Raw genomic sequence first — 22,653 nt, forward strand, 5'->3', positions numbered from 1 at the left:
CAGCTCTCCCCAGCCCCTGGCCACTGAGGGACACGCAGGGGGCTCTGGGGCCTCCCCTGGAGCGAGAGGGAGAGTGAGGAAAACTGGAGGCAGGGCAGAGGACAGAGGGTCAGTGTAGCCACGAGTGAGTGGGTCCCACGGGCGGCCGGTTCAGGAGACGCTACCCTCCAGGGCACCTGCCCGTCTTCCAGCCTGTGGCCAGGCTCCCCTGCCTCCAGGGACCTGCCCCTCCCAGCAGAGAGGTGCTAATGAGCACCCCTCGGGCTCCTTTCCTGCATGTGGTCATTCCCACCTTTAGGCAGTGGGGTGAGAGGAGGGGGCAGGAGAGGAAAGGAAGCCTGAATCCAGAAAAGGGCAAGACACCCCCCTCCTCGGGGACAGCTCTGGACGCCCCGTCTCTGCAGGGGTCCCTCTCCCTTTCTCTTTTCTGTTTCTTCAGTGAAATTTGCTTTTCTCTCTTGCCTTGGAGTTTCTCGGGTGTTTAATCTCAACGTGGGGACAAGGGCTGGTCCTGACGTTTAGGACCAGTTTCAGAGCTGCACAGAAGGACTCTCAGGAGACCGTGTGCAGGGCAGCCCCAGGTTGGCACAAAGCTGCATTTGCCCCTGTGCTGTCCTGTGCAGAACAGGAGGGAAGGAGGGCCTGGCAGGAAGGGGTGGCCGGAAGGGGGCTCTCCTGGAGCTGGCCCGGAACTTATCTGCTTCCTGTGAGCTGAGGTGCCCAGGGGGAGGGTGGCATCTCTTGTGCCCTAGTCTGGCTGAGCTCCAGGCTCCACGAGGGCAGGGCATTGGGTCTCTGAACCTGGAGGGTGGGGCCAGGCTGCTCTGGGCCCACTGCCCCCACCTGCAAGCAGCACTGGCTCCTTCTCTCAGGAAGGGAGGCAGGGGAGTGGCACCTGAGTCCTGCAGGTGGAGGCCCCAGACCCTTTAGGGTGGGTGTGGGTTGTGGTGCCCAGAGCCGTGGGCAGTTCTGGGCAGAGCTCTTCTCACTGGGGTACTCCCAGCTATATCCACTGTGATTCAGGGCTGCTCAGAATCTGTTCAGGACGTCAGGCCTTTCCTGGTGAGCAGTAAGTAAGGGTCTCGCATGAGTAGGGCTGGGGTGTCAGCTGGGCTCTGGGTGCCTTCCTGGCAGGTTTTATGTGTGACATGTGGCACTGTGTGTACCAGCTACTATAATATGCACAGTGTCTCAGGCCTGCACAAATTCCCTTCCGCCTGCCAGGAGGCCCAGCCCAGGGAGGGGTGCCTCCTGGCTGCAACATGAGTAGGGGGATGTCTCCTGGCCTGAGTTCCGAGTTCCAGCATGGGCTGTCCTTGGGGAGGTGTCGGCTGGCCTGCACTCTGACCCAAATGCCTCCTCTTGCCCGTGGAGCTGTCCTTGGATGCCTCTGGCTTGCTGGGACCCTGTGGGGCCAGCTACTCCACCTCACAGGGACATAAACACCAGCAGAAACCCCGGGCCTGTGGGGGTCCCTGCAGGTGGGCTCAGTGTCCCTCTTGGTCCTGTCCAGCTGTGAGGAGGTGTCCCTGGACCACTGGGTTCTTCTCTCCTGAGGTATAGAATTTTCTGGTCTCAGCGCAGCTGGCTCCCCTGGGGACGTTCGGCCCTGTCTTGTTAGTGCAGGTCAGCTGCCTGCCAGCCTGTCCTCCTCCTAGGTCTCAGCTTGAGCCTGTCAGGTGGAGCCAAGATTCCAGCCCAGGCCCTGGGGCTCCAGTGTCCAGCCAAGTCGCCCTCCAGAGCTCTGGTCCAGGTGCCGTGGGGTGTCGGGTCCATCCAGTCTGAGGGGTCTGCTGCCAGACTGGTCACTTTTAGGTGAGGGCTGGGCTTGTCAAGGGGCTTTTGGGCCTGGCCTGAGCCATTGGGGGGTGTCCCACTGTGAGAGAATCCCTTGCAGAACCTCCCTCCAGCCCCCGGGACTGGGCACGGGGTGAGCCTGTTGGCCCCAGTGCAAGGGTGAGAGCCGGGGTGGGCGAACTCAGTTGAGCACCTGAGTGTAGTTGGAGGCCCGAGACCCTTTAGGGCGGGTGTGGGTTGTGGTGCCCAGCTGCCGTGGGCAGTTCTGGGCAGAGCTCTTCTCACTGGGGTACTCCCAGCTATATCCACTGTGATTCAGGGCTGCTCAGGATCTGTTCAGGACGTCAGGCCTTTCTTGGTGAGCAGTAAGTAAGGGTCTCACGTGAGTAGGGCTGGGTAGACTGGCTCATTGGGAGGGGTGATATGGGCGTCAAGGGATGGGCCACCTGGGGCCAGGCAGACCCAGGGTGGCGGGGAGGTGGCCAGTTCCTTGGCCTCGGGGTCGTCTCAGGGAGGACAGCAGATGGGCAGGTGTTTGCTCTGCAGCCTGCACCTGGGAGCCAACGTGGCCAAACCCAGTCAGCACTTCACAGTGCACCGTGACACAGCCTCTTAGCAGATTACCTAGGCGCCCCGTGCCCACATGCCACCCTCCTGGATGGTGTCCCCACCGTTCTGTGGAAGGGGACATGAGGACAAAGAGAGGGAAGGGAGAGACGCCGTCCCTGGAGAGAGTGCTGGGCTCCTGAGGACCCCTCAGGTGACTGTCCTCCCTGTTCACACTCTGAGGGTTCCCCAGGAGCTGTGTGAGGAGTGGTCTCCTGTCCCCTGTGGCTTCCAGCAGGGTGGGGTGGAGCCCTTCTGACCCCAGACAAGGCCTCTGGGGTGCGGGCATGTGGCTGGGACATCAGGGCATTCATACCCTTTTCTGCCTTGGACACTGGGTGCCAGCCAGGGGCTGGGTGTGGCCTGCCCGCTGTGTTCTGGAGCCTGCTCTGGCTCTCCAGCTCTGACAGCAGCTGCTGAGGAGTCAGTAGCCTCCTAAGTCTATTGGGAGAACCGGTGGAGGTGACCAGCCCAGCCCTTGGGAGTGGCAATGGCTTTGGGACATGGGTCACATCACTGTGGTATCTGCTGTCCACTGACACAGTGACAGAGGCCCCAACAATAGAACTGTCCCCAGGGCCTGGGGTTGTCTGCCCCATCTCCCCTGGGCCCCTCAGAAGGATGTGCTCTGGATGGTGAGCTGTAGGTGGGGCTGGGAGGACATCCCCCAGAACTGACCTGAGTCCCCCTGAGGCCCAGGTCATAGCAGGAAGGGGTTCACCTGCAGGTTGGTCCCCAAAGCCTGATGTAGCCGGGGTGCCTGGCCACCTGGTCACCTGGGTCCCGTCCTCTGTCCTGACCCTAGTTTCCCTGCTGTGGGGGGCGAGGGTGGAGCCTGGGGAGGGCCAGTTCCCGTGGGGCCTGTGAGCCCTGGAGCAGCCTGCGGGCCTCTGAGCACCTGCTGCTCTCCAGGGCCGTGGGCCTGGGTCCCCTCTCGGCTCAGGCCTGGCCCAGCTGTGGCCTGTCTCAGATCACCCACGGGCTGCAGGCACCACCTGGCCATGCTGGCCGCAGGGCGCACTGCCAGTCCCCTGCAGGACCCCGGCCTGGCTCTGCCCTGGGCCGTCTCCCCATGCAGGGGCTCTGGGTTTCTCTCTCCCTCGCCCCTGCTCTGACCCTCCAGCCACACATGGACATGTGGACAGTTGCCTCTGCTCTAGAATCTGGACCTCCCGCTAGAGGGGCCTATCCTTCCCTGGCCAAGGTCAGATCAGTGGCCTTGAGGGGGCCCAAGACTCATAGGGGCAGCTGCGAGTCTTGGGGCTGTGGAGGGGCATCCAGCTGGCCCCAGTTTCTGCTCTGGGCAGCATCACTGTGGTAGCCATAGCCAGCTACACAGTCTGATGTCCCCTGACATTAACTGAGCGTGGCCCCAGACGGAGGGCTGGAGGGGGCTTCCAGGGAGTGTGGGGGAGAGGTCCAAGCAGTGGGCTGCTCCAGGGGACAGCAGGGCTGAGGAGGCCAGCCTGCGAGGCTCAGCAGGACTGGAGTCCAGAGATTGGGGTGGGGTGTGAGCAGACTGTGAGGAGCTCAGGACCCTGCAGTGGCTTTCGGGGAACACCAACCTGTGCTCCTTGTCTCTGCACACTCAGAGCTGGGGCCAGGGCCACTGGGGCAGGCTGGACATCAGCATCGAGGGTCTCAGGTGCTGGGGGTCCTGAGACAACATGGGGAGCAGTCTGTAGCCTGCTGAGCTTAGGACTCCTGCCCTGAGAGCAAGGACAGTGGAGTCCGTTACGTGGCTTGCCTCAGCCTTGGAGACCCAGGAGGAGCTGGGTGGCCTTGCTGGGCGGCATTGGCAGGGCAGACGTCTTTCCTGGTGTGCAGCTGTGAAACACAGTCCTTCACCTAGAGGAGTAAACTGTCAGGGTGAGGTGGGATCAGCAGCCTTGAGCGCCCACACCTGAGGAGGGCCGCCAGGCCAGGGACGGCAGCCTGTCTAGTGGCTCTGCTTACTGCTATGGGTGGCACCACTGTGGTGAGTACATTGTACTTGGATATAAGACATTGTATCCAACCACAGCCTGAGACCCCCTGACATTAAATAGGTCTGGGCCAGGGTGGGGCTTGGGGGAGCTTCTGGGCAGCAGGGGCCTCTGGGGCAGCAGAAACCGGCACCACAGAGGCCAGGGTTGCCCAGGGACCCAGACCTGGGCACAGTCCTCCCCTGGAACGAGGCCCTGCAGCCCTGAGCAGTCTGAGACAGGCCAGAGGCACCACCTTCGTCTGGTCATTGCGGGTGGGGTGCCCTGGCCCTCCCTGAGCCCTCTGGGTGCCTACTGGGAAGTCCCCATGCAGCAGGGATTAGGTTAGCTCCAGGGGTGTCCTTTGGGTTCCAGAGGCTCCCAGGAAAGGCCAGCAGAAGCCCCGCCAGGCCCCAGGTGGTCTGTGACCCCTCTGAGGCTGCCAGTGGCCCTGGGGCTCCCAGGAGCCACCCTACTTTGTGAAAGGTGGGAACATCCCCCAGACAGCCCTGGGGAGAAGGGAAGGGCCTGGGGCGGAGGAGGGAGGGAAAATAAGACATTTCCCTTCCCCATTGAGCATTAGTCCTGGAAGGAGGGAAATAAGTAAATGTGAAACTCTGGGAAACAAGGAATCCCAGAGGAAGAAGAAGAGCGGTGGGTGGGATCTGAGCCCCTACCTCCTCCAGGTAACCAGGAGTTTAAACTTTTTACAATTGCTTCCTGAGTTAATTTTAACCTGCACAACTGGTTTCAGCACTGTCCAATCCCAGGTCCTCAGTCTCCAATGACTAAGCTGCCCTCCTTGTACCCTGTGAAATTTGAGCCCTTCTGTAACCAGGGGCCTTTCCTGCCCAGAGAGGGATCCCCAGGGCCTGAGGGATGGACTCTGGGGAGTGAGAGCTGACCTGTTGGCTGTGTTTCCCTCCTGGTTATCTGTGCTTCCACAGGGTGCTGAACCTTGTGGCTGCTTCTGCTTACACTTTGGGTGTCCCTCCTGTGCTTCTCGCTCCTGTTCCTGGGTGACTGAGTGGGGCCTGGAGAGTTACCTGCTCTCTCAGAGGCAAAGGTCTCTGGGGGTCTTTGTTGTTGGGAGGTTTGGGGGTGCAGCCCACTGGTTCAGGCCAGGATGAGGCTGGAGGCCTCTGGCTCCTGGGGTGGAGAGCTGGCTCCTCTTCTGCTGGGGCTGCCGGGCTCTGTGGAGTAGCTGCTGGACGCCAAGGCACAGAGCTGTATGTGGCTGTGCAGTCACCTCAAAGCCCCCAAAGCCTCCAGCTGGTGGGCTCCTGCTGTGCCCGGGCTCCAGCTGGTGGGCAGAGATGCTGGGATCTGGGTGTGGACTCTCCAGTGCCTGCCCCTGCTGCCCACAGGGCTGTGAGCACAGGACGCCCTTGGTTCTCGGGGTTTTTGCTGCTGGGTCTACCACTGTGGTAGCTATAGTAATACCCATCATAGTAGTAGTACACAGTAGGAGAGCCCTTCACAAAAAGCCCTGCCGACAGAGGCCCCTCCCAAACCCTGGGCCAAACTTCCAGCAAGTCCACAGACAGCAGTGCCCAGTCACTGCCAATACGTGGGGGTCAGGCCTCTTCCTGGAAAGGCCTGCAGTGACATCCTGCTGGGGGTGGGCAGGAGGCAGGTCCCCCTGTAGCTGCAGCCATGGGGCAGGTGTGAAGGTGTAGGACTGCCCCACAGGGTGTCTTGATGCAGAGTGTGTCCCAGGAGGTCCCCAAGGACTGCACTGGGAGGGTCTGAGGGAGGAAGATAGGATCTCTGGAAGCATCCGTGTCTTGGAGTGTGGAGCTGGCAGCTCGGTTGGGTTCCCCTGGTGAGTCAAGTGTGGTGGATGGTGTGTGGGTGTGGGGTGGGGTGCACATGTGGGCGTAGGGTGAGGGTGGGGTATCTGCTCTTGCCGGCAGGCAGGCCGTGACCAGGGGCTGGGCAGAGCCAGTGCACGGGGCCACCCCCATCCTGGAGGCTGCTGCAGACAGGGGTTCCTGGGCTTGCAGAGGGCATCTTGGAGTGCCCAGCTGTGGCCCCCTCTGTTCACCAATCCCAAGCGGGGAGCCTGCTGGGCAGCCGGCCGGGCACCAGCACTCTGTGACAGTGGTCCACTTCACCTGTTGAATAGAGCCCTTGTTGCTTTGAGGATTAAAAAGGGCAGTTTTTTTCCTCTCTTCTCCCCTCTCCCCTCCCTAAGGAGATGGGGGGACTCTGTTGTCTTTTCTCCCCCTAGGGGATTGTCCTTGGACACCCCCACCTCAGGAAGGAGGTGTCTCCTGAGGACCTAAGAAGTGAACTGCAGCTCACCTCAGGGCACAGCTGGGACCTGGCAGGGCACAGCTGGCCTGTGGCCTTGAATGGCTCCTGAAAGCCCTCGGCTCCCTGAGGGGCAGAACCCCAGCCTCTGGGACTGAGTCCTCTGCTCTTCTCCTTTGCTCCTCCCTTTCCTCTTCCTGAAAACCGTGTCCTCCTTATTAAATCGGCATGAAGTGGCATCCGGGACAAGGACTGAGCTCTCCGTGACAGTCTGGGTGGGTGCAGTGGAGCTCCCGCACCACCTTGGTGGCCTTGGGGGCAGGACCCTGGTGGTGAGGCCTGCTGGGTCTGGGGGAGCTGGGGAGGGGCTTGCTTTGGTGACAGCTGCCACTTGGGGATGGCAGGCTGCACTGCTGCATGACCACTGCCCCCACGGGGTGTGGCCCGTGCAGAACCCTGGGCATGGTGCCAGCAGGGAGCGCTGGGCTCTGGCCTCCCATGGGGGTTTTGGTGGACACTGAGATCAGGTAATGTCACAGTGATGCAGCCCCAGCTGCAGTCCCACTGCCAGCCAGCAGCAGAAGGGGACCTGGGACCTCAGAGTGGCCTGGGCAGCCAGCGCCCCATGCTGTCCTACTGGGAGCACTGGGAAGACCTGTCCTTGCAGGTGGCCAAAGACCTGCTTAGTGGTGTCCTGGGCTCCACTGCAGGCCAGGGTCTCCCCCTCAAGGAACCACCCTTTGTGCTGCTTCCTGGTGGATAGATTGCCCCCCACATCTGGGTGGGTCCCTCTGGGCCTTTTTCACTCCTTCAGGGAGCAGGAGCCGCTACCCAGGAAAGCCTGAGGTGGGCCAGGTCGGGGGTCACCTGTGTGGTGGCCGACCGAGGACTCTGGATCTGAGACGTGCTCCTGGGGTCTGGAGGTGCGTGTGAAGGCACCACAGGTTGGTCTCCAGGACACAGCTCTGGGGTGCTGCCTGGGCTGAGTGGCACTCACTGGCTGTGTTCATGCCCCCGGACTTGGGCCCTTCTCTAAAGTCTGTCTGGAATTGGCCACCATTGTGACCAGAGGTCTCGCTGGTTCTTACTCCCAGAGGACCTTCCCCATCCTGGATGCACTGTGCCTTGGTACAAATGCAGTCCCAGTGGAATCTGGACGAGGCACAGGTGAGGTGTAGGTGCAAGGAAGGGCCAGGTCAGGGAGGGCCAGGTGCAGAGGAGGCCCCTGAAAGGAGAGTGACCACAACACTTGGAGCGACCGAGAGATCTGTATTGCACCAGTGAGAAAGAGGAGAAGAGAGAGAGAGAGAGAGAGAGAGAGAGAGAGGAAGAGGTTGAGAGGGAGAGAGACTAAAAGTGAGAGAGAGCAAGAGAGAGGCCCCAGCAGGAGGGAATTTTTATAGCCCAAATCTAATGGGGTCTCTGGGTCTGCAAGCTGCCCTGTTGGCGTACAGTGATCGGATCATACAGTAGTTTCTAAGGGTGTCGTCTTCTACCTTCAGGAAGATGCAGCAGGGTTCAGATGTGGGTTTCCCAGTCGAGTGGGGTTGAGTGTTCAGACTTGATGCAAACAGATGATAAAGGACCAGAGAGTTGGGGGTTTGAGTGCCTGGGTTATCCTGCAGCTAACATTCCTTCAGCGTGCCCTGCAGACAACTTAGTTCAACCTGCCCTGCACCTAACAGCCCAGGTCCAGGAGGGGCTCAGGTACAGAGGAGGCCCATGTGCAGGGGAGGGGCTGGTGCAGAGGAGGCCCAGGTCCAGGGGAGGCCCAGGTGCAGAGGAGGCCCATGTGCAGAGGAGGGGCAGGTGCAGAAGGGGTACAGGAGCAGGGAGGGCAGGAGCAGGGGAGAGGCAGGAGCAGGGGGGCAGGAGCAGGTAGGTGGATTGACTCTTTCTTTCATTAGCTTAAATTCATTGCATTCTAATGATATTATTCCTTTACTGTTGGATTATTTTTTCTATATTTATTATTTGCTTTAACCTTCAATGGTGTTTTAAATATTAAGAATCTTACAGAAAAAGCGTTGCGCAGTTTCACAATTTGGAGTATGAAGTGAAGCCTGTCCCACTTTGGGTGTCCTTTGGTCCAACCTGGATCCTGGCAGAGCCTCCATTTCCCTCCAGGGGCTAGGGAGATGTCAGTGGTCTTGGCTGAGAAGCAGGTCCCTTGCAGGTCCAACCCTCCAAGACTCCAGTGGGCTGGGACCCCAACCAGTGAGTGTATCTTTATTTCTATGATGGTGGCTGGGTGAGGAACATGCTCACCTGTCCAAGCCCATAGAGTTGACTAGGAGACAGGAGGGACAGCAGAAAGCAACGCTTTACTTCAGTGATGGTCTTGCAAGACCGGATGCCTGGTGGTCAGGGACCCCCAGACTGTGTCCAACCAGAGTTTCATTCCCTGGAGCGCAGGTCCCTTGCAGGGGACATTGAAGTTAAGTTATAGACATTGACGCTATCTGAGTTGCTAAAAGGGGAGGACTCATTATTATGGGCAATTGCCACCTCAACAAGCTAATATGTCTAGGATGCAGGGCAGGACCAAAGGACACAAGAACAAAGCGAAAGTGAGCCCCAAAGGTGTAAAGGGGGGTTGTGAGAACTAGAGGTCCAGTGGTGCATTTTCGGAATACAGCATTCAGCATTGAATGTAATGTCACATCCGTCATTTTAACTACAGCCCCTCCCTTTCTTGCCCCAATTAGAACTAGCCAGTTGTGTAGGTGTAGCCCCAGCTCCCCCATGAGATCAAGGGGCAGAGCGGTCTGGGGACAGAGCGGGCACACTCTGCCCAGGTGTGAGCCAGGCCGGGAGCGCACCTTCTGCAGAAGCAGAGCCTGCTCTGCCCAGCCACTTCCCAGCCCAGGTGGGATTCCTGGGGGCACCAGGTGTTTCTAATAGGAGAACACCCCGAGTCCTGCATCCTGGTGCCACAGGGGAACAGGGAAACCCCACACCTCGGTTCTTGTGTTCCAATGAAAGAAAATTCAAAGTCATACACCAAAATCACGCAAGAGGACTGTATCACAAGTGAAGGGGAGGGAAGGCCAAGGGAGCCCGCAGAGCCCCCTCAGGGAGAGGGCAGCTCACCTCTGAGCAGGGAAGACAGAGGGGGTCAAACTCATTGTTTGCCTTGAGGACTGGGGCCCCCTTCAGCAATCTTCCCTAATCGGGAGTCCAACTCCTCCTCCGCCCCGGGCAGTGGAGATTTTGACCCTAGTTGGTCCTCTCTGGAACGGTGGTGGTGGCCATCCTATTCCAGGGGCTTCTCTACAAGTGAACCCATGGTAATGTCACCAGGGTCAGTCGCTGGCCAGAAGTTACCCCAGGGGACCAGTGCTACTAGAGGAACCTCCCTTCCCAACAAGTGGGGACTCTCGCCAGGATCCCCCGCTTCACAGCAACCCCAGTGGACCCGCGAGAGTCAGGCCGCTGCACCCTTCCTCCTGGTGTGCTGTCCAGTTGGCTCCTTCGCTTCTGCTTGGCTGACATTGGCTTTCTTGTCCACTTTTAAAGAAGGTCATTTTAAGAAGACTCTGAAGTCACTAAAGAGACACCTGGGACCTAGTCAAGTGTCTCAGTGCTCACTCCAGCTCCTTCCTCACACCTTGACCAGCTGCCTGGCCTGGAATGGCACCCGTGTCCAGTGCTGCCCCTGGTGGCAAGTGTCCCTCCAGGCTTCCTGTTGGCCCACTGTGGGGTCTTTGGAAGGCAGACTTCTCAGCTCTTCTTTTCAGGTCACCTTCGACCTCCAAGAGGCCAGCAGAGCATCTCATGGGGACCGCAGCTTCTGCCGGTCTTGTGGGCAGCTTCTCTTCTGGGCAGCTTCGACTACTTGCTGTGTCTCCCAGGTTTCTGTGCTGAGCACTGGGGTCGGGGCTTTTCTACTGGGGTGTGACCCAGTGACCCTGCACCTGTCCCCACAGTTGCCCCGACTGTCCCAGGCCATGCCCGGCCTTGTAACCCTAAGGTGGTGCCAGGGTCAGCCTTGTGACCGGGCCCCTGGGTCCAGGGAGAGTGACCGCTGTGCTATTGCACTGGGGCCTAGGACCAGGGACACAGGAGGTTGAAGACAGGAGGTGACTGAGGCCTAGGAACAGGGACACAGGAGGTGAGGACACAGGTGACTGAGGCTTAGGTCCAGGGGCACAGGAGGTGAGGACACAGGTGACTGAGGCTTAGGTCCAGGGGCACAGGAGGTGAGGACAGGAGGTGACTGAGGCTTAGGTCCAGGGGTAAAGGAGGTGAGGATACAGGTGACTGAGGCTTAGGTCCAGGGGTAAAGGAGGTGAGGACACAGGTGACTGAGGCTTAGGTCCGGGGGCACAGGAGGTGAGGACACAGGTGACTGAGGCTTAGGTCCAGGGGCACAGGAGGTGAGGACACAGGTGACTGAGGCTTAGGTCCAGGGGCACAGGAGGTGAGGACACAGGTGACTGAGGCTTAGGTCCAGGGGCACAGGAGGTGAGGACACAGGTGACTGAGGCTTAGGTCCAGGGGCACAGGAGGTGAGGACACAGGTGACTGAGGCTTAGGTCCAGGGGCACAGGAGGTGAGGACATAGGTGACTGAGGCTTAGGTCCAGGGGCACAGGGGGTGAGGACACAGGTGACTGAGGCTTAGGTCCGGGGGCACAGGAGGTGAGGACACAGGTGACCGAGGCTTAGGTCCAGGGGCACAGGAGGTGAGGACACAGGTGACCGAGGCTTAGGTCCAGGGGCACAGGAGGTGAGGACACAGGTGACTGAGGACTAGTTCCAGGGGCACAGGAGGTGAGGACAGAGGTGACTGAGGCTTAGGTCCAGGGGCACAGGAGGTGAGGACACAGGTGACTGAGGCTTAGGTCCAGGGGCACAGGAGGTGAGGACACAGGTGACTGAGGCTTACGTCCAGGGGCACAGGAGGTGAGGACACAGGTGACCGAGGCTTAGGTCCAGGGGCACAGGAGGTGAGGACACAGGTGACTGAGGCTTAGGTCCGGGGACACAGGAGGTGAGGACACAGGTGACTGAGGCCTAGTTCCAGGGGCACAGGAGGTGAGGACACAGGTGACTGAGGCTTAGGTCTAGGGGCACAGGAGGTGAGGACACAGGTGACTGAGGCTTAGGTCCAGGGGCTCAGGAGGTGAGGACAGGAGGTGACTGAGGCTTAGGTCCAGCGGCACAGGAGGTGGGGACACAGGTGACTGAGGCTTAGGTCCAGGGGCACAGGAGGTGAGGACAGGAGGTATGTGGCTTCATGGGTCTTCTTTCCTGGTTTGGCCTCCTCAGTGGGATCGAGACAGACGTGGGTCTTCCTCCTCTCTCTGGCTGTCCTGCTCAGGTGACCTCTGAACCTGCCCTCTGAGACTCACCTCCTCTGGGGCCCTGTGTCTCTAGCCCTCTGAGGCTCCCCTCTCCTCTCTGCTGAGGAATTTGCTGGAGGAGAGGAGCAGCTGTGGGACCTGAGGACGCAGCTGGCCTTGCTGTCTAGGGCCAGGGCTGCTGTCAGCTGGGGTGGCCTCCAGCCCTGCCCGTCCCCCAGGCCCCTGCACCTCTGCTCTGCACCCTGCAGAGGAGCAGCCTGACTGCAGGCACCATGTCCCAGGCCGTCTGTAGGTCCTGAGCTCCTCTTGGCCACAGTGTGACGGGGACTGCCCTGTGCAGAGTGTGGAGACCCTCAGAGGAAGCCCTGGGGGGCCCTCCCTCCCTCTTCCCTGGGTGCAGTGGGAGCTGCTGTGGGAGCTGGGGTGTCTGTACCCCCACCGTTGGCCTCTGGAGGCATACCTGTGTCACGGATGCAGTGACCTGGGTGATCTGCAGTTCTTGGCCTCCAGGCAAACTCCTTTGCCCTGGCCTTTGCCCTAAGCCATGGGGACAGTGGGCCACACTGGACGCTCAGCCTACAGCACCCGGAGGGGCAGAGTGACAGCCCCAGGAGAGCCGGGTGCTGGGCCAGGCGGAGCGTCGCTCAGGGTCTGTGCAGGGACGGCTGGCTGCCAAGCCTGGCCACCACAGCCACTGTGGCCGACTCCCGCTCTCCTCCTGGGCTGGCTGCCTCTGACTCCCTTGTGAGTGGCTCCTGCAGAACGGACCCACCACACCTTCCTGAGGATGGCACAGGGGAGAGGAGAGCAGGGAGTGCTCTGGCTCTGGGGAGGCCCCTGAGATCCCTGGTGTGGCTGTCACCTGCCCTGTGTTGGAGGCAGCAGGTATTCTGAAGACGAGGCCTTGGAATGGGGCTGAGCTGGAGACTCCCTCTGCTCCACCAAGTGCCCGGGCACCGTGATGGCCTCAGGAGGACCCGGCACAGTGTGCTTCGGCAGGCCTGGAGTGGGCAGGCCTGGAGTGCCCCTCCTGGGAGAGGCGCTGTGAGTGACAGGGGTGTCTGGGAACCATGCTGAGCCTGAGAGCATTTCTACCCGAGTTCCCAAGGACAGGCCTCTGATCCCTCCTGCCAGAGTCCAGCAGAAGTGCCTGCCGTGAACCAGCCTGGGAGACTAGGCTGGCGAGGTCCGGGCACCAGAGCACACAGCTTGGCGACTGGCTGGCGGCTACTCCTTCTGCCTTCCTTGGACCCCTCCCTACAGGACAGGGAAGGGGAGAAAGTGCAAGAATGACCTGACCCTGCAGTGGAGTTTGAGATGGCGTCACAGAGGATGCTCAGATCCCCCGGAGGTTTCCTCGACTCCTCCCACTGCCCCATCTGCCCTAGGACTCCCGGGCTGCACCCAGTTGGGGTGTCTCGGCCAGTGAGGACCACTCGCTGTCTGATCTGTGAGCAGGGGCTGGAATCTCTTTACTGCAGGGGGGTCCTGTGCTCTGTCTCCTGGGAGGAATTGATGTGCAGGACTAGCTGGAGCCAGGCAGTGGCCTGTGCTCTGTATTTGAACATCCCCAAGGAGTCCGCAATCCATTGTCAAGGGTTCTCTTCTTTTTGTCTGCTTTGGTCACCTTTTAACTACGGCTTCTAGAACGTCCTCTGGTCTGCGCTCTGCACACTGCTCCAGTCCTCGGGGTGCATGGGCTGGGACAAGCTGGTTGCTCCTCCACCATCTGTGGCTTCATCAGTAACCCATCTCCTTGGCGAGGGTGCGCACTGTCCACGAGCTCGGGCAGCCATACTGATGTCCTCTGGCTTGTGGTGCCGTGGGCTGAGGCCACCAGCTGCTTGTGTGGAATATGCACGCTGTGGGGAGACGGTGTCCTTCCAGCTGAGGCCACCTGAGGTGCAGTCCTCTCTGCCCCAGTCCCACCTGTATGGTGGCTCCTGGCCTGGCTTCTCCAAGCCCTTCCTCCTCCTCCACTTCTGCCCTCCTGCCCTCCTCCTCCTCCTCCTGTTCCTCCTCCTCCACCACCCCTTCTTGTTCTTTCTTCTCCTCCTCCTCCGCTTCTTTCTCCACCTCTTCCTTCTCCTCCTCCTTCTCCTCCTACTATTCTACTTCCCCTTCTCCTTCCCTTCCTCCTCCTCCACCTCTCCTTTCTCCTATTCTTCCTTCTCCTATTCCTGCTCCTCCTCCTCCTTCTCCTTCTTTTCCTTGTCCTCCTCCACCTCTTCTTCTTCCTTCTCTTCTCCTCCTCCTCCTTCTCTTCTTCTTCCTCCTCTTCTTCCTTCTCCTGTTCCTCCTCCTCCTCCTCCTCCTCCTCCTCCTCCTTCTTGGTATTGGGGACTGGACCCGGGGGTGCTCGACACCTGAGCTCTACTCCAGACCTTTTTATTTTACTTTGACACAGGGTCCCTCTAAGTCACCGAGGCAGGCCTTGAACATGGACCTGGGTGGCTCGGGTCATGGGCATGGCCCCTGCCTCTTACTCTTGGAGGAGGCTTGGTGGCCTAGACACACACTCTTGTCCCCCCTCAGCATCCTGCAGAGGCCACCTGTTGTTGTGGTGTCCAGTGTGGCTGGTGAGAGGCCCAGGTCAGCCCATGTCCTTTGTAGAGGTGATCTGGTGCCTTGAATGTGCTCAGATGAATAATTTCCAAAATTAACTGCCGAAAGCCGCTGAAGAGGAATAATAGTTAAAATGTCACTGAAATCTCTACCTTGAAATAGAGTTGGACATTCTATGTGTTGGGGGGAAATGGCCGGGGCTGGGGGACGACTTTCCTGGTGTCCCTACAGCAGTCCTGTCCGGGGATGGGCCTGAGCGATGGCCGCTCTCCACCTGACTCTGCGTGCCACCTCTCTTCAGTCTGCAGTCTCTAATGGGCTCTGCGTGTCCCTCAGTCACCCCCCCCCCCAAGTCTCTTTCCCTCAGGCTCATTCCACTGTTGACCTGAAATCTCCTTTTAAATTTTGCTTCTTTCCATGGCCTTGGCCAGGTCCCATGTGCCTCTCTGTCCTGTCCTTCTTGGGCACAGCACTTGGGTTCTGGTTTTCCTCATGGCTCCTGTCACTGCGTCACTCGCGGTGGGCCTGAAGTCACTTGTGGAGCTCTGGGGCGGTGCTTTCCTGGGAACAGGCTGTTGCTGGCTGCTTTTCCTGCTGTCTGTGAGGCTGACACAGTTCCCGTTCACGCGCATTCCTGTTGCCTGAAGCTCACTCCTCTGGCTGGCTCTTTGTGGGACCTCCTTGGTTGGGCAGGAGAGCAGTTTGGGGGTTCCATTCTTGCTCTGGGGTCACAGTGGACTAAGGACTGTGTCCTGGACATGTGTCCCCAAGCGCATCTCTGCAGGCCCAGCGGCTCTGCACCTCAGAGCCCACGGGCGACGTCTCTGTGCCTTGCTCGCTCATCCTGAGGCCTCTGCCACACCGGCAGGTCACACCTGTGCTGGGTTCCCTGTGTTCTGTTTCCTACATTAACGGTGTCCACTGTGGCTGGTGAGAGGAGTTCATCCAGGGAAACCAGAGCACATGCTGAAGGGGCGTCTCCGCCGTGTTCATGGCCCCAACCCGGACTGAAGAAAGGAGGGAAAACATGCCCATGTGTCGGTGGAGGCTGCTCGGCCTCCCAGAGGTTCTGTCCTTGCAGCCCGTGATGAACCCCAAGAGCATCAGGCCAAAGGAATGAGGGCAGGCACAGCACGCAGTCCCACCTGCTAGTGGAGCCTGAAGAAGAGAAGTGTGGTGCCCAGGCTGGGAGTGGGCGGAGGGTGAGGGAGGGCCCCAGAGACACACTCCATTAGGGGCCAGGGCTCAAGGCGCTGTCTTACAACATAGTGGCTGCAGGTGATGACAATGTAACTTTATGTATTTATTTTTTTGTACCAGGGATGGAACTCAGAGGAACTCAACCAGTAAACCACATCCCCAGGCCTTTTAATTTTTTATTTTGAGACAGAGTCTCCCTACGTTGCTTAGAGCCTCATTAAAATGTTGAGCCTGTCCTTTAACTTGTGATTCTCTGGCCTTACCTCCCTAAACTGCTGGGATTTCAGGCATGTGCCACAGCACCCAGCATGTAACATGTCCTTGAAACTCTCTAAGAGAGTAGAATCTAAGTGTTCTTATCACAAAGAATAAGTATGCATCTATTAATTGGTTCAATGTGGCCATTGCACAAAAATGTATACATCTATATCATCAAAAAATAAATTAGTTCAAAAACAAACAAACAAAAAAAAAAAACAACCCAACTCTACATTCTGCCTCTGCAGAGTGTTGTAGTCAGCCTTTTTGCTTCTGTGATTAAAAAACAAAACAAAACAAACCACCCTGGCAAGGACAATTTTAGAGCAGGAAAGTGTATTTGGCTCATGGTTTCAGAGGTCTTAGTCCATAGACCACCAACACCGCAGCTCTGGGCTTGAGGAGACGCAGAACGTCATGGCAGAAGGGCGTGGCCACCAGGAAGCAGAAAGAGCTCCTGCTCAACAGGGACAAAGTGTGACCCAAAGGCACACCCAGTGACCTATTCCTCCAGCCACACCGTACCTGCCTGGAAGGAGGAGAATGTGATGTAAGTCGATACCAGAAGAGACTCTACACAGATGTTTCTATGGCTTAATCTTGTCACCTTTCCCAGCCTGTGCTGAGTCCTGGGTGATGATCTCTGTGGGCTGCTCATCCTAGGGGCTCGGGGCTCAGTGGCTTCGTCTGGATATGGAGACCCCTAAGGCAAGTGCTGGACCTCATTCTGGACAGGTCTGTAGGGCCCTTGACCACCCTATCCCCCACCCTCATTCCCTTGCAAGTGTGGCTGCAGGGACACTGCAGGGAGCTGCTACACAGCCACTCTGACCTCCTGCAGCACAACCCTCGATAGCGCACCAGGTCCCGTTAGGCTGGCATGATGGTGCTGCCATATGGCAGCCTCTGTGGCTCTGGGTTCTGCCTGAGCCACTAGGTTGTGCTTTGTATGTGCAGCAGCACTGGGTCTGGGGAAGCAAGGCTGCTGCACTTCAGCTCTGCCCCTTGTTACTTTTGGTGGTCCCTCTAGAGGTTCTAACACAGCTGTTCTGCCTGGCATGCACCTGGGTCCTGCCTGCCACATGCTGCAGCCTGTTAGCTCCAGGTCTCGGTGCTGTATGTATGCTGTCACGTACACTCACAGCTCCACCACCTCACCCTGATGCCTGTGTGCCCACCTTCTAAAGGCACAGGGAAGAAAGCAAGCATGGGTCTCCTGTACCTGCACAGTGTGCTTCTGACCCCCGGCGTGTGGGGGCTCCCTGCACACCAAGCAAAGACAACAGCTCTGCAGTAGCAGCAGCAGCAGCAGCAGCAACAGCCGGGGTCCCCTGATCCTATGGGACCTGGTGCTGTCCACCTGGAGACTTGAGATGGAGGGCTGGGACCTACTAGGTGGCTTCTGATCTGTGGCTCTGATGAGTGGCTGTCAGTCAGGCTTCCCATGACCCTCTTGGGATGAGGCCCTGGTGTGTGCAGGGCAGCCCCAGGTTGGCACAAAGCTGCATTTGCCCCTGTGCTGTCCTGTGCAGAACAGGAGGGAAGGAGGGCCTGGCAGGAAGGGGTGGCCGGAAGGGGGCTCTCCCGGAGCTGGCCCGGAACTTATCTGCTTCCTGTGAGCTGAGGTGCCCAGGGGGAGGGTGGCATCTCTTGTGCCCTAGTCTGGCTGAGCTCCAGGCTCCAGGAGGGCAGGGCATTGGGTCTCTGAACCTGGAGGGTGGGGCCAGGCTGCTCTGGGCCCACTGCCCCCACCTGCAAGCAGCACTGGCTCCTTCTCTCAGGAAGGGAGGCAGGGGAGTGGCACCTGAGTCCTGCAGGTGGAGGCCCCAGACCCTTTAGGGCTGGTGTGGGCTGTGGTGCCCAGCTGCCGTGGGCAGTTCTGGACAGAGCTCTTCTCACTGTGGTCGTCCCAGCTATATCCACTGTGATTCAGGGCTGCTCAGAATCTGTTCAGGACGTCAGGCCTTTCCTGGTGAGCAGTAAGTAAGGGTCTCACGTGAGTAGGGCTGGGGTGTCAGCTGGGCTCTGGTTGGCTTCCGGGCAGGTTTTATGTGTGACATGTGGCACTGTGTGTACCCGCTACTATAATATGCACAGTGTCTCAGGCCTGCACAAATTCCCTTCCGCCTGTCAGGAGGCCCAGCACAGGGAGGGGTGCCTCCTGGCTGCAACGTGAGTAGGGGGATGTCTCCTGGCCTGAGTTCCGAGTTCCGGCATGGGCTGTCCTTGTTCTCCTTGAGTGCAGAGTGGGCGTGGAGTCCTTGGGGAGGTGTCGGCTGGCCTGCACTCTGACCCAAATGCCTCCTCTTGACGTGGAGCTGTCCTGGGGTGCTTCTGGCTTGCTGGGACCCTGTGGGGCCAGCTACTCCACCTCACAGTAACATAAACACCAGCAGAAACTCCAGGACTGTGGGGTCCCTGTAGGTGGGCTCAGTGTCCCTCTTGGTCCTGTCCGGTTGTGAGGAGGTGTCCCTGGACCACTGGGTTCTTCTCTCCTGAGCTCTAGAAATTTTTGGTCTCAGCGCAACTGGCTCCCCTGGGGCATTCGGCCGAGTCCTGTTAGTGCAGGTCAGCTCCCTGCCACCCTGTCCTCCTCCCAGGTCTCAGCTTGGGCTGGCCAGGTGAGAGCCAAAGCTCCAGTCCAGTCCTTGGGGCTCCAGTGTCCAGCCAAGTCGCCCTCTTGAGCTGTGGTCCAGGTGCCGTGGGGTGTCGGGTCCATCCAGTCTGAGGGGACTAGTGCTTGACTGGTCACTTTTAGGTGAGGGCTGGGCTTGTCAAGGGGCTTTTTGTCCTGGCCTGAGCCATTGGGGGGTGTCCCACTGTGAGAGAATCCCTTGCAGACCCTTCCTCCAGCCCCCCAGCACTGGGCACGGGGTGAGCCTGTTGGCCCCAGTGCAATGGTGGGAGCCAGGGTGGGTGAACTCAGTTGAGCACCTGCACTCAACTGAGTGTAGTTGGAGGCCCCAGACCCTTTAGGGTGGGTGTGGGTTGTGGTGTCCAGCTGCCGTGGGCAGTTCTGGGCAGAGCTCTTCTCACTGGGGTACTCCCAGCTATATCCACTGTGATTCAGGGCTGCTCAGGATCTGTTCAGGACGTCAGGCCTTCCTTGGTGAGCAGTAAGTGAGGGTCTCACGTGAGTAGGGCTGGGTAGACTGGCTCATTGGGAGGGGGGATGTGGGCGATAGGCGTGGGCCACCTGGGGCCAGGGAGACCCAGGGTGGCGGGGAGGTGGCCGGTTCCTTGGCCTGGGGGTCGTCTCAGCGAGGACAGCAGATCTTCAGGTGTTTGCTCTGCAGCCTGCACCTGGGAGCCGAGGTGGCCAAACACAGTCAGCACTTCACAGTGCACCGTGTCAGCCTCGTAGCAGATCACCTAGGCGCCACGTGCCCACTTGCCACCCTCCTGGATGGTGTCCCCACCGTTCTGTGGAAGGGGACATGAGGAGAGAAGAGAGGGAAGGGAGAGACGCCGTCCCTGGAGAGAGTGCTGGGCTCCTGAGGAACCCCCAGGTGACTGTCCTCCCTGTTCACACTCTGAGGGTTCCCCAGGAGCTCTGTGAGGAGTGGGCTCCTGTCCCCTGTGGCTTCCAGCAGGGTGGGGTGGAGCGCCTCTGCCCCCAGACAGGGCCTCTGGGGTGCGGGCGTGTGGCTGGGAGATCAGGGCATTCATACCCTTTTCTGCCTTGGACACTGGGTGCCATCCAGGGGCTGGGTGTGGCCTGCCCGCTGTATTCTGGAGCCTGCTCTGGCTCTCCAGCTCTGACTGTAGCTGCTGAGGAGTCAGTAGCCTCCTAAGTCTATTGGGAGAACCGGTGGAGGTGACCAGCCCAGCCCTTGGGAGTGGCAATAGCTTTGGGACATGGGTCACATCACTGTGGTATCTGCTACTCCACTGACACAGTGACAGAGGCCCCAACAATATGGTCTGTCCCCAGGGCCTGGGGTTGTCTGCCCCATCTCCCCTGGGCCCCTCAGAAGGATGTGCTCTGGATGGTGAGCTGTAGGTGGGGCTGGGAGGACATCCTCCAGAACTGACCCCGAGTCCCCCTGAGGCCCAGATCGTAGCAGGAAGGGGTTCACCTGCAGGTTGGTCCCCAAAGCATGATGTAGCCAGGGGGCCTGGCCACTTGGTCCCTTGGGGCCTGGCCTCTGCCCTGATGCTAGTTTCCCTGCTGTGGGGGGCGAGGGTGGAGCCTGGGGAGGGCCAGTTCCCGTGGGGCCCGTGAGCCCTGGGGCAGCCTGCGGGCCTCTGAGCTCCTGCTGCTCTCCAGGGCCCTGGGCCTGGGCCCATCTCTGCTCAGGCCTGGCCCAGCTGTGGCCTGTCTCAGATCACCCAGGGGCTGCAGGCACCACCTGGCCATGCTGGCGGCAGGGCGCACTGCCAGTCCCCTGCAGGACCCCGGCCTGGCTCTGCCCTGGGCCGTCTCCCCATGCAGGGGCTCTGGGTTTCTCTCTCCCTCGCCCCTGCTCTGACCCTCCAGCCACACATGGACATGTGGACAGTTGCCTCTGCTCTAGAATCTGGACCTCCCGCCAGAGGGGCCTATCCTTCCCTGGCCAAGGTCAGATCAGTGGCCTTGAGGGGGCCCAAGAATAGAGGGGCAGCTGCCAGGCTTGGGGCTGTGGAGGGGCATCCAACTGGCCCCAGTTTCTGCTCTGGGCAGCATCACTGTGGTAGCTATAGCCAGCTACACAGTCTGATGTCCCCTGACATTAATTGAGCATGGCCCCGGAGGGAGGGCTGGAGGGGTCTTCCAGGGAGTGTGGGGGAGGAGTCCACGCAGTGGGCTGCTCTAGGGGACAGCAGGGCTGAGGAGGCCAGCCTTCGAGGCTCAGCATCACTGGAGTCCAGAGATTGGGGTGGGGTGTGAGCAGACTGTGAGGAGCTCAGGACCCTGGAGTGGCTTTCAAGGGACACCAACCTGTGTTCCTTGTCTCTGCACACTCAGAGCTGGGTCCAGGGCCACTGGGGAAGGCTGGACATCAGCGTCGAGGGTCTCAGGTGCTGGGGGTCCTGAGACAACATGGGGAGCAGTCTGTAGCCTGCTGAGCTTAGGACTCCTGCCCTGATAGCAAGGACAGTGGAGTCCGTGACGTGGCTTGCCTCAGCCTTGGAGACCCAGGAGGAGCTGGGTGGCCTTGCTGGGCGGCATTGGCAGGCAGGCGTCTTTCCTGGTGTGGAGCTGTGAAACCCAGTCCCTCACCTAGAGGAGTAAACTGTCAGGGTGAGGTGGGATCAGCAGCCTTGAGCGCCCACACCTGAGGAGGGCCGCCAGGCCAGGGACGGCAGCCTGTCTAGTGGCTCTGGTTACTGCTATGGGTGGCACCACTGTGGTGAGTACACTGTACTTGGATATAAGACATTGTATCCAACCACAGCCTGAGACCCCCTGACAATGACTAGGTCTGGGCCTGGGGGTGGGGCTGTGGGGAGCTTCTGGGCAGCAGGGGCCACTGGGGCAGCAGAAACCGGCACCACAGAGGCCAGGGTTGCCCAGGGACCCAGACCTGGGCACAGTCCTCCCCTGGAATGAGGCCCTGCAGCCCTGAGTGGTCTGAGACAGGCCAGAGGCACCACCTTCATTTGGTCAGTGCGGGTGGGGTACTCTGGCCCTCCCTGAGCCCTCTAGGTGCCTACTGGGAAGCCCCCATGCAGCAGGGAGTAGGTGGGCTCCAGGGCTGTCCTTTGGCTTCCAGAGGTTCCCAGGCAAAGCCAGCACAAGCCCTGCCAGGCCCCAGGTGGTCTGTGACCCCCTCTGAGGCTGCCAGTGGCCCTGGGGCTCCCAGGAGCCACCCTACTTTGTGAAAGGTGGGAACATCCCCCAGACAGCCCTGGGGAGAAGGGAAGGGCCTGGGGCAATGGAGGGAGGGAAGATAAGACATTACCCTTCCCCATTGAGCATTAGTCCTGGAAGGAGGGAAATAAGTAAATGTGAAACTCTGGGAAACAAGGAATCCCAGAGGGAGAAGAAGAGCAGTGGGTGGGATCTGAGCCCCTACCTCCTCCTGGTAACAAGGAGTTTAAACTTTTTACAATTGCTTCCTGAGTTAATTTTTAACCTGCACAACTAGTTTCAGGACTGTCCAATCCCAGGTCCTCAGTCTCCAATGACTAAGCTGCCCTCCTTGTACCCTGTGAAATTTGCACCCCTTCTGTAACCAGGGGCCTTTCCTGCCCAGAGAGGGATCCCCAGGGCCTGAGGGATGGACTCTGGGGAGTGAGAGCTGACCTGTTGGCTGTGTTTCCCTCCTGGTTATCTGTGCTTCCACAGGGTGCTGAACCTTGTGGCTGCTTCTGCTTACACTTTGGGTGTCCCTCCTGTGCTTCTCGCACCTGTTCCTGGGTGACTGAGTGGGGCCTGGAGAGTTACCCTGCTCTCACAGAGGCAAAGGTCTCTGGGGGTCCTTCCCATTGGGAGGTTTGGGGTGATAGACCAGGATGCAAGAAAAGACCACTGACTCCAATTAAAATCAAATTAAAGCAAGCTTATTATTTCGACTGGCCTGGCTGCTTCTCCCTCCCAAAACATCGGGAACAAGACAGCACCCCACCTGAAAGGAAAGTGACCACAACACTCGGAACAACCAAAAGATCTTTATTGCAGCAGTGCAACAAAGAGAAAGGAAGGAAGGAAAGAGAGAGAAAAGAGAAGAGATGAACAGGGAGAGAGCAAGAGCAAGAGAGAGACAGAGAGCACGC

General features: G+C 59.4%; 2 long non-coding RNA genes and 1 gene segment (V, D, J or C); 2 read left to right on the forward strand and 1 right to left on the reverse strand.

Moving 5' to 3' along the window:
* LOC124098269 (Ig mu chain C region membrane-bound form-like) overlaps positions 1-22,653 on the reverse strand; it is a 167,622-nt gene that overhangs the window by 28,976 nt on the left and 115,993 nt on the right.
* LOC131424487 (uncharacterized) lies at positions 1,090-6,955 on the forward strand. The gene is made up of 3 exons (XR_009227607.1): positions 1,090-2,162; positions 2,344-6,192; positions 6,601-6,955. It is a non-coding gene; the product is annotated as an uncharacterized LOC131424487 (long non-coding RNA).
* The window catches only part of LOC124098277 (uncharacterized), a 65,530-nt gene continuing 54,638 nt past the window's right edge, over positions 11,762-22,653 (forward strand). Inside the window, exon 1 of one of the 4 annotated variants that reach the window (XR_009227603.1) lies at positions 11,762-16,504. This is a non-coding gene — a long non-coding RNA (uncharacterized LOC124098277). The other 3 variants (XR_009227600.1, XR_009227601.1, XR_009227602.1) reach the window with 3 other exon arrangements.

Source organism: Marmota monax, unplaced genomic scaffold (genome assembly GCF_021218885.2).
Source record: "Marmota monax isolate L192 unplaced genomic scaffold, Marmota_monax_Labrador192_F-V1.1 WCK01_AAM20220418_F8-fsc00190, whole genome shotgun sequence".
NCBI lineage: Eukaryota > Metazoa > Chordata > Mammalia > Rodentia > Sciuridae > Marmota > Marmota monax.